Source organism: Gossypium hirsutum, chromosome D03 (genome assembly GCF_007990345.1).
Source record: "Gossypium hirsutum isolate 1008001.06 chromosome D03, Gossypium_hirsutum_v2.1, whole genome shotgun sequence".
In the NCBI taxonomy this organism is placed as follows: domain Eukaryota; kingdom Viridiplantae; phylum Streptophyta; class Magnoliopsida; order Malvales; family Malvaceae; genus Gossypium; species Gossypium hirsutum.
The window spans coordinates 46,384,658-46,394,871 of record NC_053439.1 but is presented as its reverse complement, the minus strand read 5'-3'; the positions used below and the strand labels follow the sequence as shown (position 1 = coordinate 46,394,871).

The 10,214-nt window shown below is 28.8% G+C and overlaps 1 long non-coding RNA gene across 1 annotated transcript; it reads left to right on the top strand.

The window, feature by feature from the left end:
• Window positions 1–1,549: 1,549 nt before the first annotated feature.
• LOC107950326 (uncharacterized) lies at window positions 1,550–2,539 on the top strand. The gene is made up of 2 exons (XR_001697984.2): window positions 1,550–1,919; window positions 2,151–2,539. It is a non-coding gene; the product is annotated as an uncharacterized lncRNA (long non-coding RNA).
• Window positions 2,540–10,214: the final 7,675 nt, after the last annotated feature.

The window sequence follows — 10,214 nt, the reverse complement described above, 5'->3', positions numbered from 1 at the left end:
AAATTAGGCGAGATAGGTTGGGGCATCATGCCACAGCCGATTGGTAGCAACCGATCGAGGGCTAGCGTCGTGTAGGAGGCAATCGGGCATCACACCCAACTGTGTGCACAATAGAGGCAGCAAAGAGCGGGACATTGGGTCCCAGCCAAGCCGAGCACACTGAGCATTCCCTGTCAAAATCGTCTTTTGAAAACAAAAATTCGGTTGTCGACTTTAAAAAAACAAAAATGGAGTCGCCACCGATCCTTTATGAAGGTGTGATCGGCTCACCTTAATGATTATTTTGGTCTATGAATTTTGAGAAAACGAGTTCGGGAGTCAGTTACGCACGAGGAAGGGTTAGCACCCTCGTAACGCCCAAAATCGGTACCAAATTGATTATTTGATGTCTTAGTGTCGTAGGTTAAAAAAGATTTTAAAATAAACTCAAACGATGGGATTTGAAAAAGGATAATCAATTGTTCAAGTCATGTAAAGAAATCGAGTCCCAATACGTTAGGGTACAATTCCTCATAATCCCCGAACTTTGAATATCACTTTATTTTATGTGAAAATCTTCATTTCGAGAAAGCGACATGCCACACCCAATACGTTAGGACACGACAAGTTAAGTTCCCAAAAATGATTTTTATACTAATGCATTTTGAATAAAGAACATCCTCTGTTATTTAAGATTAACAAAGAAAATCAGAACCCAATACGTTAGGACTCAATTTTCCGCAAAAATCCCAAACTTCGAATAATGCTTTTATTTCAAAAAAAAACTTGAATCAAGATAAAATGATTTTGATATACTGACAAAACCAAATACGTTTTCCCTTTTCTTTTAAAAAATGATAAAAAGTTAATATACCCCATAAAACAATCACTTTAACACGAGTTAAATATATATATTTACAATATATGTATATACATAAATAAGTACAACATGTAAGTAAATTTGGAAATACGTGTATGCATATTAAAACACATACAGTATACTTATAAAAAAAATGAAATATGTAAAACTCATAATAACTTCTAAGAAAATATGCATGTTTATTTTACAAAAAAAATACATGTATATGTATACATGAAAATTCTGAAAGTATGATAAAAATATGAAAATATGTTTTTGTTTATATATTTAAAAATAATAGAAATGTATAAAGCATAAATATATAATATAAAGTATATAAAAGTTAAAAAAATGTATGTATATGTATATATATTTACAAAACAAAAAAAATACAAAATTGAAACTAAAATATAAAAGTATATATATATAAAAGTTAGGAAAATGAAATATAAAGCATATGTATAAAAATATATATACGAATAAACGGGTACTATACATAAGAATGCATATATATATTATATATAAAAACAATGCGTGAAGACTATAAGAAAAAATGCATATGTATATATATTATATAAAAATTACGCATGTGAATGAACATAGAAATAATAATTGTAATAATAATAATATAATAATAGTAAAAAAATAAAAAAACGAATTAAAAAACGGAGGACTAATTTGCAATGCTTGCGTTAAATGAGGGGGCCAAAATGGAAATAATCCGCCTTCCTAAAACGCTGCGCATCGAGAGTCCAAAATGGAACAAAAATAAAACATGCGGGGAAAATTTAAAAGAAATCAGAAATTCAATTTAAATGCACTGCTAGAATAGGGGGACCGAATGCGCAAATAGACCATTTAAGGTCTGACGCGCGGACCCCCTTCCCCAAACAGCACCATTTCGTCTTTGCTTTTAAATTTCAAAAGAAACAAAATTAAAACTAAAAAAAGTTTCAGATTCTTTCTTTTTCTGTAAGATTTTTTTAGGGTTCCCTCAACCCTTTGAGCACCGCCGCTCCCCTTTGCGCCAAGGCTCTGATTGCGACGGAGATGGCCACGACTCGGCGGGTTCGGCGTATGGGTAAGTTTTTCCTTCCTTTTCTTTATATTTTAAATGAAAAATAAATAAGAAAAATAAAAAATAAAAACACGATTCACCTTCGAAAAACCAATCTTTGGAATCTCAGTATTTCTCTTTATTTTCGTCTCTTTTTTTACCCTGAAAAATCCCCCTCTCAATGTACAGATTTAGGCTTTTTATAGCCTAAGAAAATACATTAGTTTTACAATATTTTTCTTTGTGGACTCTTAGTCCGTTTTTGCAGGTGTTCATAAAGAGTACGGCGCGCGTGGAGAGGAGGTTGGCCCCGAGACGTGCGGCGCCTGGAATTCTGCTGGAGGCGTGGAGGCTGCGGCGGCTAGGGCGTATGGTGCTAGGGTTGCTGCTATATTTTAGTTAATGGGCTATTGGGGTTTGGGCTAATTGTTTTTTAGGTTTAATATTATTGGGCCTGTAAAACACTAGACTGTTTATTTGGGTTTTTTTGTTTGGGTTCTGCATGCGGGCCCGGGCTAATTGGGTCTGCTACATTCCCTATATATAATAAGGAGAGTACTTTAGTGGAATGACTCTATGGTTAAATAATGTTGTAATTAATAGATGAAGAGTCAAAAATTAATTACAAATTATTTAAGCCCTAATTATATATGTTCAATCGGTCTCTCTGCTAGCTCAGTATAACCTTGATGGTTTGCAATAGAATCGATAATATGAAAATGTGAAAAGATGAACTAGAGAAATAGACCTCATATATTACTATTTGCTGTGAATGTGTTTTCTCGCTATTAATAAGAGATGACTTGGTAATTAAATTTATTTTTTTGAATTATTATTTAATTATTTTGTAATTAAATAATTTAAGCTTGAAGTGGAAATTAAATTAATTAAGTCATCATAGTTTCATAAGAACAAGTTAATTAAATTAGTTTCTTCATAGATTCTAGTACAGTAAAGTCGTCATGACTTTAACGGGATTAGAATTTGGTTGAGAGAATAATTTATGAAGTTAATTAATTTAAATAAATAATATTTTGAACATAAGAAACATATTTTTTGGGTTATACAAATTATATGAGTTGGTTTAAAGAGCGAATAACACATATAATTGACTTGATACATGACGAGGCCTAACTAGGAGTGTGAGAAAAAAAAATTCAAACCGAAAAAACCAAACTGAAAAAAAAAAACCAATTTTTTCCCTGTTTATTTAGTTTTTCAGTTTAAACGACTTTTATGTTCAATTTAATTTGTTTATTCGGTCAGTTTTAACATTTTAAACCAATTAAGCCACAACCCACAAGGTGGTAAGCCCATAACCCATTTACATACCCAAAACAAAATTTAAATTTTAAACCCAAATACCCTTTAAAATTTAATACTCTTAAAACTCAAACCTATTAAAATTTAAAACCTAATAATCATTAATATTTAAAACCCAATTTGATAATTTAAATTTTTTATGATATTCATTCTAATTTTTATCATTTAATATATATATGATAAATTGATATACACCAATTAAAAATAGTAGAAGACATGAAAATTGTATGTTGGGTTGTTGGTCATGTGAGAAAATAAATATTTTTTAGTTTATTTAAAATTATTTGATTTAATTTTAATATTTTTATAATGAATTTGAAATAAAAATAAAATTAAAAGTAATACGATTTACTAAATTTGATGAAAGAAGGCAATTGTGTAAAAATTGAAAGGAAAAAAAAAGTATAAGTACCTCAATTAGAAATTTTTTCCAATTAACAAAATCGAAAAACCAAGCTGAACATTTTCAGTTTAGTTTATTCGGTTTTGCTCCTTCGATCGTTTCGATTTATTCAATTTACATGGATATTTCAGTTTATTCAATTTTTGGCATAAAAATCGAACCGACCAAATGCACTTCTCTAGGCCCGATTAAGAGTAAGGGGCGACAAACCCTAATTCTAGAGAGGATATTGTTGTTGCCCTTATAAACACTCCTTGTGGGAGTGTATTTTTCTTTTAAAATATTATTATTCGGTTACACCTTGTTTGATTGAGACTCATATTATTTTCTATATAAATAAAGATGAAATGTTACTTTGCGTCTATATTTTGTCAAAATATAGAAGTTATTTTTCTCAAAATAAATTATATATTTTACTAAAAATTCATCTTTGGTTTCTAGCCTTTTGGAAGTTCACATAGTTTTTATTGATTTACAATTAGAACTTACATTATAACAAACTAAAGTCGAGACTAACGGAGAAGATTGAGTGGTAGAAAATTAAGACCAACTATATTTACCTAATTTGAAATCACAAATATAATTCAAATAATAATTTTATTGTTATAAATATCACAATCACTATTTTTTTAGAAAATTTTTAAACCTTCATTGTGCTTACAATCATCGTTTTTAAACCGATTTTTCCAAAGAGTATTTCAGAGTGATAGAGGCTAGGCATCATCTCAGCCATTAAGTTTCCCTTCCCTTGGGTGCAGTGATAAAGATGGCGTGTGTCAGCCTAAGGCACTTTGAAGTCAACCTAAAGAGATTAGACAAGGCATTTGACAGATATGATGGATTTATAAACATTGCTAGGGAGCAGGGACCTTCCCAATACATCTTTTATGGATTGTTTGGGCTTGCCATGTGTGATCTTTAGGCGAAGCTATAAAGTAGCTCTTCTAGCGAAGCCATGGCGAGGCTATATGTCACCAGGTCTCTGTAATGGTTAACTTTTTGGTGAAGGGGGTGTAAGATGAGGGTATAACAAATTTATTTAATTAGTTCAATTGGTACCTATTATGCAAAATAAACTTTTTTTTTTGTATGTAAGGTTAGAAATGTAAGTAACTATGGGTGAGAACCTGAAGAGTTTTGTGTGTGGGCCTGTGTAGACCTGCCAAAAGGTCTCAACTATTTGTCTAAGTCAAACGGTATAAGTTTTGAAAAATGAGTTTGCATGAAAAAATACTTATTTAATACATTTAACCTTTTTTAAGTTTATGTTATTTTTTATATATTATATTATATGAAATTTAAATATATTATACTTTAATTTAAATAATAAAATATTTTTGACTGATAAATATTAAAAATTTTAAAGTTTGGTAAAAGAAATTCATGTAAATCACAAAACATTAAATAAAAAACATATTTTTATTTTTTAAAATGCATGGATGAGATTAAATAGATTTGAGTTAATCATTTACAAATATAAATATATATGAATAAATTTTGAGATCTATACCCGAGCAAGTCAAGATGGGACAAATATGTATAGTATTTAAGGATAGTTTAACATTACTTTTGAGAAGTGTTTTTAAAAAGTGTTTTAGAAAAGTTATTTTGATAAGTATTTTTAAAAATTTTGGTTTAAGATTTGAGTGTTTAGTAAGAAATTAAATGTTCATTTTAGACATGGTATTATCAAGTAACAAATATGTATTTAAATAATGTTCAAATTACTTAATATTGTTATATTTTAGTAAGAATATAAAAAATAATTTATTATAATTTGTTATTAATATTTTAATAAATGAAATATAAATTTTAAATATTTTTAAGCAATAAATATTAATTATTTATAAAATTTAATTAGAATATATAAACTATATTTTAAATATTTAAATATAACCATTAAATATTTGTAATTAGATATATTAACACATTTGTATTGTTTTTCTTCTAAAAATTATTTTTAATTAATAATTTTAACACATTTGTAATTAAGCACTAAGAAAAAAAACTATCATATTGTTGGAGGGGTAAAAAAGTAATTAAGTAACAAAAGTGTTATGAGTAGGAAAGAGCTAAAAATTTTAATTTTTCTTTTTAAAAGTGCTCTTGAAAAGTTAAAAATTTCAGCAAAAAAATAATTGTTTAGTACAGTTTTTCTTCTAAAAATATTTTTCAAGCAAAAAAATGTTTGTTTTTAAGAAATACTAAATAAGGCCTTAAATCATACACGAGTGTAACACAAACTTACCCTAGCTCAATCTAAAACATCTCGTAAGTATCCAAAGAAAACAATATCTAATCTAGATTAAACCATACATCAGTCGAATCTTAATTAAAAAAAGAAAAAAAAACCTACCCCAAATAGTTGGAATGGGGATTTAGTTCGATAAGCAGCCGATGAGGAGGGGTGGAACCAAGTCCGTTTTGTCTCATTGTCTACTAGCAGTACTATTAATAATTGCTACCGGGCCCTAGCAACTTATTGACATTTAATTGTAAAGTCAGCTTATAGATATATATTCATGACAGGAAGATACAGGAAAAGAGCCTCATTTCCGCAAGTTTTCTTATAGGCAGTGATCTTATAATGTCTAGCTTGGGACTTTGACCGATTCTATTAAGGGTGGGTTTGGATTGACAGTGTATTTATCTGCGGTTAGTATAAAAATAGTGATAACGGTGAAATTAAATATTATAACGATACTGTAGCGTGAGACAAAAAATAAACTAAACGCACTGCACCGTATCTTACCGCCCATCTAAACCCACACTAAATCTTTTGCTCCAAGATTTAGTATTTTAAGGGAACCAACCTGCTCATCATCTGCCGAAGCTCGCCGTGTTAGGTAGCAATGATTTTGTGTGGTGGAGTCAACCTCCTTGTATTTGTCCCTCATTTTGTATTGGTAATGATTTTGTTAATGAATGGTTTTTTCTAATGCGCTCTTTTTCCACTTCTGTAATATGGGAGAGTGGGTTTTAATGACACTGTTTTTCATATAAAAAAGTTAAATTTTGGTATCGTTGTTGTATTTTTAAAAGTTATGAGATTTAATTCTCATATTTTAATTTAGTTATTTTTAGTTTGTGAAATTTTTAAATTTAAAAATTTTAATCCTCATCAAATGATGTTAAATTTATTGAGTTAAGTTTTATTATTTCCAAAATTTAATGCAGCAAATATTATCGTATGTATAATGCCATGTTAACTTATTATTTTCACATTTTACTCACTAAAAATTCATATAATAGATTAACGATTATCATTTGTGCCAAGATTAAAATTTTAAAATTTGAAAAGTATAGAGTAGAATAATTCAATTGAAGAATAAGAATTAAATCTACAACTGTACGCATAGTACATGACTAACAATTGAATTTAAGCAAAAGGGTTTAACTTTTATTGTTTGTGTTAGAACTAAAATTTTAAAAGTAAAAAAATAAAGGGATTAAAATTGATCAAATTAAAGTACATTGCAAAGTATATTGACTAATAGTTGAATTTAACGACCAGGTGGCATTTTGAGATTTATTCTTATCTAAATCCAAATGTATTCTCATTTTTAGAGTATCCAGTGTATTGTACTAATTTAATTGTGATTACAGTTATTTGAATATATATTATTTTTATTTTTACTCGTATGATTATAATTCCAAATTATAGTTTATTGACTAGGTGTTCTCCTCCCACGAGATTAGCTTCTTTTCCATTTACTTATAACTTATTCTCAACTAGATTATTATAATGGTTTTATATTTTTTTTTATATAATTACAGGTATTTCATCTATTTTATAATTTGAGTTGAGGCGAATTTAGGTAGTTAGCAAAGAACCCGACCTCCATCTAAATTTTTTAAAATTTCTTTTAAGCCTTTTTAAATTTTAAAATTTTATTTTAATATTATTATTAGTGTTTTAAAGAAGGAAAATTTTGTGTTTGGCCCCCAAAGTTTTTTTAAAGTTTCTTTTTAATTTATTTTTTATAAAATTTATAATTTTTTATGATAAATTTAGTAACATTTTTAATTTAATTTGGTAAACTATTTAAATATTAATTTGGTAAAAAAAGTCTTAATAATTGTAATATCTAAATATTAATAGGGTAAAAAATGAAATAATTATAATATCAAATATAAATTAAACATTTATTTTATTTTAATTTTTAAAATTATCTTAAAATTAAAAATACTTAAACAAGTATGTCGGCATCAACCAGTCTGGCTTTTCCCTGAATTTGAGCATAGTCCTGTTATCATTTTCTCTTACCCTAGCATATTTTAATGAAAAACAGAAAATACAATAAATTGCATATTAAAGTACACGTGCTGGAATTTTGTCAGATAAATGTAAGAGATAAACTAAAATTAAAACTGTACGGTTCACGTGTTTAGCCATTACAATTAAAAGGGTGAATGGGCATATGAAAACGTCTTCTGCCAAATTATTATTATTATTTTCCTTCACTTCATACGTTAAGTATATTTCATGAATACAAAATTATATATTTAATGAAAATTCATTTGAAGGCGATCTTAATTTGAGGTTAACAAGGGATAGGTTTCTATTAATATGCTTGAGATAGGCAAAAATAGGATGTATCAAGTTCATTACCATTGAATAGTCATCAAAATTTGTTTCATTATTCATTTTGTTTATTCATGGATGTGTAATCATAGATATTGGATACATCTCTCACTCCGCTACCTCAATTTAATTTTTGGTTATTTCTAATATTTTTTAACCTTTCAAATATAATTCTTCAAACAATGTTTAAGAATCAACCTTTTCAAATCAACCATCTTCTTCTAATATGGGAATACAATGGATCGAAAAAAACCTTTGAGATGAGTTAAATGGATTTGAAGAGTAATTATCTGGGTCTACTTGTAACACCCTATACCCAAACTGATCAGCGAATCCGAACTATAAGGTGTCACATTTGTTGCTGGAGCAATTATGAACAATTCATTATCCAATTCACATAATTAAACATTCATTTGCAAGCAATTAAAATAAAAATAATGTTGTATATCCATTTCTGGGTCTTATACGAGCTTACGAAAGCTCTAATACTAACCTGAAATTGGATTAGGACTAAATTGTAATGTTTACAAAATTTCATGTTAATGTCACGGTTTCAGGGGGTTCCTAGTTGCGACACAACATTCTGACTAGGTCTTGTCTCAATGACCTATACTCGACATCGCGTCATGGCATGGTAACCTGATCTCGTTGTGACATGACAACCTATTCTTGCAATTTCCAAATGAATCTTCAATTTACACTTTCCAATCAAATAAGCATGCACATTCAAACCACATTTCCGGCCAAAACATGTAATCTCTATGTCTCAAACATAACAAAATACCTTGAAAAATGGTATACCAATGCCATATTGCTTGGTTCAAAACATTCAAACCTTTAAACATATAAACTTCAATTCATACTTAAAACTCAATTGTCTACTACATTTATATGTTCAATACTCTGTATATATCAACTCTTATATCAAAAGTTCACCAAAACATTTAACTATACCAAAACCGACTTTAATTAGGTACATGCCACCCTTAAGCAAAAATGGTATTTTACAAACTTTTCTGAGTCAGAGATTGCTTCCAAGATGTTGGACCAACTGCCCAAACTATTAGGAATCTATTTTATCTGCACACGAAGAAAATAAATTGTACGCTCAGCGGTATTTCCGTGATTCAAGCCAAATAATGCAAGCTTAAACATATGCACACATTCCATTTAAACCTACGCCCATATCAATCAAGTCAAGTTCTTTCATTTCCATATAGATTTGCATTAGAAAATTTTTTCACCTATTCATGTCATAGCTACCATTATCACATAACACACCTAAAATCATTTCATGCTTCAAGACAACACATAAGCACCCAAAACATACCATATATGCTATTTAGCAATTAAGGTATGATAGGTGCTAAAAGAAACATATTTTAACCTCGTTCTTAATGCGTATTTGGATGATTATTCAATCTTAATGGAGAATTTTATGCTCCTAATCTTTTAAATTCATATTTTTATACTTAAGAGAGCATTTAGGAGCAAAAGGAGCGAAAAAAAGTGAAAATCGAAAAATTAGAGTAAGGTACAGGGACCACACAACCTGGACCATTCCACACAACCGTGTGAACCATACAAGCTGCAACACGGCCATGTGACAAGTCCTGTTGATTTCGCGAATAGCACTCCAAACTGTGGAAAACTCGATTTTCAGAGTTTTTCGAGCATTTTGAGACCTATATATGAAAAAAAAAGATAGGAGAGAGTCGTCATAGACTCTTTTGATTACTTTGGACATTATTATTAGTTTTTTTGTTTCTTGTGGTTATAATTTATTTTAGATGTTTTTATTTGCTAGCATGAACAAATTTTCTAAATATCTAGGGAGATGAACCCTATGATGAATTATGTTGTTTGATTTCTATTTTACGCAATAAAGACTTAAATCTTGGTCTCAATTATGTGTGCTTAATTCTTGGTTTAATATTTATTTCTATATTATTGATCCATGTTTGATGTGCTTAAATCATAAGAGGAATAGACTCTTTTTAAGAGTAGA